Here is a 9,349-nt window from a genome sequence, read left to right on the forward strand (position 1 = left end):
CACACACACACACACACACACACACACCACACACACACACACACCACACACACACACACACACACACTCACACACCACACACACACACACAAACACACACACACACATGAAGCAGGAAGAAGGTAATAGGAGTGCTGAATATGATGGAAATGTGTTATTATATCTGTGAAAATTGTCAGTTAATTAAAGTTACATGAAGAGGGAAGAAACTTCCAACCCCACAAGCAAAGAAGCGCTTAATTTCCTTTTCTCTGGATGAATGCCCCACCCACAGGGCTGCTGCTGATAGTTAGTGTTCCAAGACAGAGATAGGCAGACCCCAAACATACCATGTTGCTGCTCCTGGTGCTAGGAGGACCTGGGGGACCCTGTTCCTGTAAACTGGGATAAGTTCCCACTATAGTCTAGCTTCAAGCCACACCTCCAAGAAACCACTCTTGAACAACCCCTACCGGGGCTCTGCACACAAGGTGCCAATGAATGGAAGGCCAGAGGCACCCATGGGGAGGAGGAGGCAGCCATCTTGGAGATCTCAAAGCCCAGCTACTGCATCAGATAGAATGTCCTCTGAAAATCGTGGCTGTCACACAGCTGTTCCCCACATGCCAGGATCTGCCAGGGACCAGTCTCCTAGCTCGTGACAAACCCTCCTGTTAAGACCACAAAGCAGGGCATTGTAACGCTGTGTTAGCCTGTGTCTTCCCAGGGTAGATCTCCAGCCCGAGATCATCCCAGAACATTGTGGACAAAGGAGCCATAGTTGGAGCTGGGCTTGAAAGGGAAGCAGCTTAGAGAATGGAAGCCCACTCCCTCCAGCCAACAGGTCCACACCCACCTCCCAGGAAGGGGCCAGAACAGGGCAACAGTGTAAACTAGGCAGCTCTGAGGTAGCAGTGCCAGCCCTGCCCCCGGACAGCTTGCAGACACCCGCCCTGGCCTGATTTTCCTGTTCTGCCTGTCAAGGCTGCTGGAAGACACTTGACACATACGCCAGCTCTCTGGCCTTTGAGTCAGGTCTGGGGGACATTCTTAAGCAGTGAACCGAAGAGAAGTCAGGAGGCCTTTAAAGGAAACCTGTACTTTTGTCTCTTTCCTCTGGCAGTCTAGCATTTAAGGAACCTAAGAAGGGGTGGAGGGCAGACCACTTGAGGTGTGAACACCTGAGCTGGGCACTGGGCGGTGCTTCGCTTCTAAATCCAGGTCTTCAGTAAGAAATCCTGCAAGAAGGTGTGTGTGTGTGGCAAGAGTAGGGGTGGGGCTGGGGAAGCTGCCAGGGAATGGGGGATTGAAGGAGTTTATTGGCAAATGTTGCATTTGATGAGTATTTTCAAATACCAATAGCAAGAAGGGTTGTTGGGGGATGGGCTTTTGTTTTGAGGTTGTTTTATTTTTATTTTTATTTTTTCATTTAGAAGATATTCAAGTATAAATCTGCACTGTCCCTCATCAAAGGAGCCAGCCTTTGTCCCTTTCTAGGTTCCACTTGGCCAGCCTCACACTCTCACCTTCCTGTGTGCATCATGGCCCACCTCAGCTTCCTGTGTCTCTCCCTCCCCCTAAAGACCCCCAAACTTCTCACACTGGTCTCTGTCTCTCTCCCCACACAGGCAGTGATTCTGGCCATGTTAAATGTAAACTTTCCCACTTAGGTCAAAATGTTTAACAGACCCCATCCCACCCACTCTATTAGACTTACTATACACTCTAAGATAAATTGGATGTGCAGTGAACTAATTACACAGCAGGGTTTTACAGACAGCCCAGCGGGTAGAAACTTGCCAGTGAGGAAAGTAACCATGAATTTGGGAACCATATTAAACACAGCTGTGTCTTCCGTGGGTGCAGCTAGATGCCTTCGGAAACCACTAACTAGATCACAGATGCCAAAAGCATGGTTGGCATCTTTAGGCTGGAAACAGCGGAGAGTGTGTGGGGGTGTGTACTGGCTGCACTCTCTCCTTGAAGAGTACCGTGGTGTGCTGCTTTCTCTGGTAATGTGGATGTGGCCTAGACTGCCTGCTACTGAGGAAAGTCAAGACCCACCAGAATGGGAGCACTGGTTGGAGCCAGAAGGTTCTTCACCATTAGTAGGTGGAGGGAGACAAACCCCATGTAGAGAAAGCTAGGCGGCTTCCCTAATAGGTGTGTGTGACAAATGTAGGGAGTTCCAGAGTCCTAGAGGTGAGATACAGGCACTATGACCCCACGAGACCACGCCATAGATGAAGAAGACATTTCCAAAGTTCTCCCAGTTCTGACTCTTAGGATCTGCTGGACTGATTTCCTGACGACGGAGACACTACAGAAGTGAGGAGATGTGTCCTCACCTCCAGCATGTGTGGGCTATAATGCCCATGAAGGGTGTCAGAGTGCCACCTTCTGCTTCAGTCCTGAAATTGCACCCTCACGGGGCTCATGCCCATGCGACCATTCCCTGCTGTGACTTCCCAAACCCAGTCCTCATAGTCAGGGATGTTGCTTCAGCTGTTCTTTTCTTAGAGATCTAGTTTCAAAGCTATTTTTAGAAGTGTGTTTTGTACAGCCATATTATGAATCAATAAAACATTTTTATTTTAATTAATTAATCAATTAATTAACTTTACATCCCGACATCAGTTTCCCCTCCTTCCTCTCCTCTCAGTCTTCCCCACCCCCTATCTATTCCTTCTCCATTTCTCTTCAGAAAATGGATATTAGTCAGCTTTGGCATATCTAGTGTCAGTAAGACTAGGTGCCTCTTCTATTGAGGATAGAGAAGACATCCCAGTAGGAGGAAAGGCAGGCAACACAGTGAGAGATATCTCCTGCTTCTGCTGTTAGGAGTCCCACATGAAGACCAAGCTACACAACTATTACACATGTGAAGACCTTCTAGTTCATGCCTGCTCTCTGGTTGGCGGTTCAGTCTCTATGAGCCTCTATGGGCCCAGGTTAGTTGATTCTATAGGGTTTCTTGTGGTGTCCTTGACCCCTCTGACTCCTTCAATCCTTCCCCCTCATCTTCCTTCTGCCTAATGCTTGCTTGTGGGTCTCTGCATCTGTTTCCATCAGTTGCTGAGCAAAGCCTCTCTGCTGACACAAGCTGGAGTTATCACAGAGAAAGGAGCTTCAGTTGAGAAATGTCTCCATGAGATCCAGCTGGAAGGCATTTTCTCAATTAGTGATCAAGAGGAGGGGGACCCCTTGTGGGTGGGACCATCTCTGGGCTGGTAGTCTTGGGTTCTATAAAAAAGCAAGCTGAACAAGCCAGAGGGAGCAAGCCAGTAACATCATTGCTCCACGGCCTCTGCACCAGCTCCTGTATCCTGACCTGCTTGAGTTCCAATCCTGACTTCCTTTGGTGATGAACAGCAATGTAGAAGTGTAAGCTGAATAAACCCTTTCCTCCCCAACTTGCATCTTGGTCATGATGTTTTATGTAGGAATAGAAACCCTGACTAAGACACTTCCTTCTCATGGCATGGTTGGCCATTACCTCAGTTTTTATTCCATCTTTACCCCCAACACATTTTATAAGCAGGACGAATTGTAGGTCAAAGGTTTTGTTCCTGCATTGGTGTTCCAATCCCTCCATTGTCTTGCCTGGTTACAGGAGATGGCCTGAAATAATCTCCATATCTTTCATTGCTAGAACCCTCAGTTAGGGTCACCTTCATAGATTGCTGGGAATTTCCATTGCCTTAGGTTTCTAGCGTGTTCCAGAGACGACTGCCTCCCCACCCCCTACCCTGCTCCAGCCCGGACTCTTCTAGATCTCTCTCCCTCCATCCTCCCACTACTTGATTCCCCTCTCCCTACCTGATACCTCCCCCTCCTGTTCCCACCCCCACCCTAACCCCATCCACTGGCAATTTTAATTCTATTTCCCTTTCTCAGTGAGATTCACAAATCCTCCCTTGGATCCTCCTTATTACTTAGCTTCTTTGGGTCTGTGGATTGTAGCACGGTTATCCTTTATGGCTAATATCCACTTATAAGTTTGTCTTATAAGCTTGTCTTGTTTGTCTTTCTGGGTCTGGGTTACCTCACTCAGGATGATCATTTCTAGTTCCATCCATTTACCTTCAAATTTCATGCCAAATTTGTTTTTAATGACTGAGTAATATTCCGTTGTATAAATATACCCCATTTTCTTCACCCATTCCTCAGGTGAGGGACATCTAAGTTGTTTCCAGTTTCTGGCTATTACAAATAAAGCTGCTACGAACATAGTTGAGCAAGTGTCCTTGTGGGATGATGGAGTATCCTTTGGCTATATGCCAAGGAGTCATATAGCTGTGTCTTGAGGTAGGTCTATTCCCAATTTTCTGAGAAAATGCTAAATTGGTTTCCAAAGTGAATGAGCAAGTTTACACTCCCACCAGCAATGGAGAAGTGTGCCCCTTGCTCCACATTCTCACCAGCATGATCTTAGACCATCCTGATGGCTGTAAAATGGAGTTTCCGAGTCATTTGATTTGCATTTTCCCTTCAGCCCAACGATGTTGAACATTTCTTTAAGTGCTTCTCAGCCATTTAAGAATCCTCTGTTGAAAATTCTGTTTAAATCTGTACCCCACTTTTTAAAATTGGGTTATTTATTTTGTTGATGTCTAGTTTCTATATATTTTGGATATCAGCCCTCTGTTGGATGTAGAGTTGGCGAAGATATTTTCCCATTCTGTAAGCTACTGCCTTGTCTTTTTGATGGTGTCCTTTGCCTTACCGAAGCTTTTCAGTTTCCTGAGGTCCCATTTATTAATTGATGATCTTAGTTCCCGAGCTATTGGTGTTCTGTCCAGGAAGTTGTCTCCTGTGCCCATGCATTCAAGGCTATTTTCCATTTTTCTCTGCTATCCAATTTAGTATACCTGGTTGACATCTTTGATCCACTTGGACTTGAGTTTTGTGCAGGATGATATATACGGATCTATTTGCATTCTTCCACATGCAGACATCCAGTTAGACCAGCCCCATTTGTTCAAGACGCTCTTTTCCCCCCAGTGTACAATTTTGGCTTCTTTGTCAAAACTCAAGTGTGTGGGTTTACTTGTAGGTCTTTGATTGACTGATGAACCTGTCTGTTTTTATGTCAGTACCATGTCGATTTTGTTACTATTGCTGCCTACTCTCTGATCGCTTCTTTGTATTCTGGAGCTTTCACGTGTGCTGTTAAGTTGTTAGTACGAGATCTCACTAATTTCTTTATGAAGGCACTTAGTGCCATGAACTTTCTCCTCTTAGAATGTCTTCATGGTATACTATAAGTTTTGGTGTGTTTTTCATTGTATTCTATAAAGTCTTTAATTTCTTTATTTCTCCCTTGACCAGTGGTCATTGAGTAGAGAGAGATGTTCAGTTTCCATGAGTTTATAGGCTTCCTGTTGTTTCTATTGTTACTGAAATCCAGCTTTAATCCATGGTGGTCAGATAAAATACAGGGAGTTAATTCAGTTTTCTTGTATCTATTGAGACTTGCTTTGTGACTGAGTATGATCAGTTTTGGAGAAGGGTATTTGGTTAATTTTGGAGGAGGGTCTGTGAAGTCCTCAGGAAAAGGTGTACTCTTTTGTGTTTGCGTAAAATGTCCTATAGATATCTATTAGGTCCATTTGAATCATAACATCTGTTGGTTTCATTATTTCTCTGTTTAATTTCTGTCTGGATGACCTGTCCATTTATGAAAGTGGGACATTGAAGTTTCCCACTATTGATGTGTGGTTTGATGTGTGATTTAAGCTTTAGAAACATTTCTTTACAAATGTGGGTGCCCTTGCATTTAGGGCACAGATGTTCAGAATTGAAATGTTGTCTTGGTGGATTTTTCCTTCAGTGAGTATTTGTCATGGAATATCTTGTTTTCTCCATCTGTAATCATTGAAAGTTTTGCTGGCTATAGTAGTCTGGGCTGACATCTGTGGCTTCCTAGGGTCTGCAAGACAATCTGCCTAACATCTTCTGGCTTCTAGTGTTGAAATGTCAGGTGTAATAGTGACAGGTCTGCCTTTATAGGTTACTTGGCCTTTTCCCCTTGTAGCTTTTAATATTCTTTCTTTCTTCTGTACATTTAATGTTTGATTATTATGTGGCAAGACAATTTTCTTTTCTGGTCCCAACTATTTGGTGTTCTGTAATTTTCTTGTATGTTTATAGGCATCTCTTTCTTTAGGCTGGGGACATTTTCTTTTATTATTTTGCTGAAAATATTGTCTGCCACAAGATGAGGCAGAAGGGCTTCAGGGCTCATGAGAAGACTTCAGCTGATGGCAAAGAGAATGAGAATCAGGACAGAAAAGCAGGAGGAGCCTGCAGGTGGTATGTGGCAGCTCACCTGGAACCATTCACACAGAGTTGACTAGAGTCAACTTTGCCAGCCTCTCACCAGAGCCTCTTTTCTCAAAGGACAGGGACAGCCCAGCTGAGAGACACAGATGATTTCTTCCCTTCCTTGAAAGAGCTCTTAGCCCCAAGAAACAAGTTTTGAAGTTGATCGAGAAAGGGAAGGGTGGGATTCAATACGGAAAAAATAAAGAGGGGACAGATGGTGCTCGCTGAAACGACCAGATTCCCCTCCACCTTAGTTAATCTGGGAATGACCTAATTTACATAGTATTTGCATGAATTTCCATTTCAAATGAAAGCTGCCTAACTTCAAACATATAGGAGAAAATAAATGAGATCAAGCAATGTACTGTAATTGAGCAGAAAGGATGAATGGCAGATAGATCTAGCCTTTAAGCCCTAGCTCAGAAAGGAAAGGAGCTGGTCCTTATCCCCTAGTAAGAGGGAAGCTTTCTGCAGACTCCCACTACCTCCTGAGAGTCTGTGGCCAGTGATCTGGTGAGCATAGGAATGGCCACTTAGTCTCTCTCCCAGCCATCTTTCCCTGGGCAGGCTTCTTAGGAAGAAGCTGAGCTGGGAATAATGCAGGAACTCTTAGTGCCAGAGCTGGCACATCAGCGTGAGAGCAAACAGGAAGCCAGCATCAAGTATGGCCCTTTCCAGGAGCACCAGGAGAGTGAGACACAAGCACCTGGGATACTCCACATGGACTCTTGTGATGGGGATCACTTCTGCCCCATCCCAACTTTTGCTTCTGCCTTCTACCTGCTACTTAGCTTCCCATCCCTTAATTCTCAGCTTCCATCACATCCCTGATCTCATCACGAGGCCTCATACATAAGTGAGCTCCCAGGAACATCCTTGCTGGGAGTTGTCACCAGTCTGGCTGCCCAGGGGCAATTGAGTGATGTCATCCTAGGACATGCCACTCACCATGTTTACTGAACATCATCAATGCTTTCTCTAGTTTCTGGCCTGATTCAGATCTAGGGAGACAGCAAGGGCAGGCCAGATGGGCACAGAGCCAAGGCTGGAAGCTAGGGTGTACCTTGTCCTTTAGGAAGTCACTCAAGCAAGTCCTGGCTGTGGACCTGTCACCAGAGATGAAGGGTGTGGCTTTGAGCAGGCTGCGTATTGGCTTGCAGACAATTCTGCTAGGCTCATCCCAACGGCGACCTAGACCTAGCAAGACCTAGCATAGCTTTCATCATCACCTGTGTACCAGGTGCTGGTGGCCTAGTAGCATGTAAGAGAACTGTTCACTACCACAGCCCCCTCCTCTCCTCCCCCTCCTCCCTCCCTTCCTCCCTCTCTCCTTCCCTCCCTCCCTCCCTCTCTCCTCTCTTACTTTCTCCCACTTTCCTTCTCCCATGTGTTTCTGGCCAGCCTCTCTTTCTTTCTGTCCTTCTCTGTCTCTCCCTTTCTCTACCTCTACCCTTTTTCCAGGTCCCTGCCCCTCCCTTCCGCCACAATAAACTTTCCTTATATTAGGTCTGTCTCATGGTATGATTTCTCAGGGGGACACCTCAGCATGAGCCTGCCAGGTACCTCCTTACACCCCATCACTGCCACATTATGCTTAATAACCCTGCTTGTATGCCCATCACAGAATGTCTTCCCCAAGAGCCATCTCCTGTCTGTGACTCAAATCCCTGCCATGTGATTCTCTCACCTTTAGCATCCACCCTTCACCCCCCCCACACACACACAGCCTTAACAGAGATGCAGGTCAGGGAAGCCTTGCGCTGTGCATTCATGTTCTCTAGACGCAGTTTCTATTGAGAGTCCTCAGGGCATCTACCTCTCCCTGTACCTGAAGCTAAAGCCAAAAGGAGTCTCTCCTCCTGACTCCCACTCCCTTGCTCCATGAAACAAGAGCCAGACCAGTCCAGCTACTTCCTTGGGGTGGAAGGGAATGTGAGGAGACATGAGAGAGGAAAAAAGAAAAGACTGGAAGGAGTATGTGCATTAATATTTCAAACATGTGGTTGCCCTTACACTTTGCTAGAAAATAATGACCTATCTTGTATAAACCAACAAAACCCACAGCAATGGTAGGGAGGGGATGAGGAAAAAGATAGTAGGAGGAAAAGAGTGATTGAATGGTCAGCGCTTGTCAAATTCTGTGTGTGTGTGTGTGTGTGTGTGTGTGTATTGGTGTTTGTGTGTATGTACGGGTGTGTGTTTGTGTATGTATGTGGGGGGGGTGTTTTGCCTGTATATATATCTATGCAGCAAAGCATGTACCTGTTGCCCAAGGAGGTTAAAAGAGAGTCAGGTGCCGTAGAACTGGAGTTACAGACAATTGTAAGCCACCATGTAGGTACTGGAAATTAAACCCAGGTCTTTCGGGAGAGCAGAGAGTGCTCTTAGCTACTGAGCCATCTCTCCATCCCTGAAGCTGGTGAGTTTTTCCAAGGCTGTACCCCCTAAGCCCTTGCCCACTAGCACCCCCGGGCCAGGCCAGTGGTGCTTGATTGAAACTATTGGATATCAGGTTACCCATGCCTGAGGTGGCAGGAATTCACTGAACAGCAGCTTCAGCAGATACTCCTGATGGCCAAACAGACAGCTCTGCAAAACTAGATCTTTCTCATGCCACCCAAGCTTTAGATACAGCCAGTCCCCAGCCATCTCATTTCTTTTCAGGGCATCTCATCCGAACACAGGAGATACATAGCCTTAAGATGTGTGGACCACACTACTCACATGCATTAAGTGAGCTCAGCCATGGGGTGACAGCAGCTACAATATGCAAATGAGGAAGTGTGGCTGTGAGTCCATATGAGGAGACAGAGAATGTGCGCTTGGTCTCACTTTCATTTGCTGTAAAATTATTCCTCTTCAGATGGTTTTCATTTAAAATCATTCTTAGTTCCCAGGCCACAAAACAAAACAAAACAGAACAGCAAACTGGTCTTGGCTTTAAGTCAATTCTAAAGCAGAGGGTGGATCTTCTTAAATGTAGATTGGAGCAGATGAATTTAGGAAAGACTTGACTCTGGAGGTGTGAACCGAGGCTCTTTGA

The sequence above is a fragment of the Mus caroli genome, chromosome 12, assembly GCF_900094665.2.
Source record: "Mus caroli chromosome 12, CAROLI_EIJ_v1.1, whole genome shotgun sequence".
NCBI classification, from domain to species: domain Eukaryota; kingdom Metazoa; phylum Chordata; class Mammalia; order Rodentia; family Muridae; genus Mus; species Mus caroli.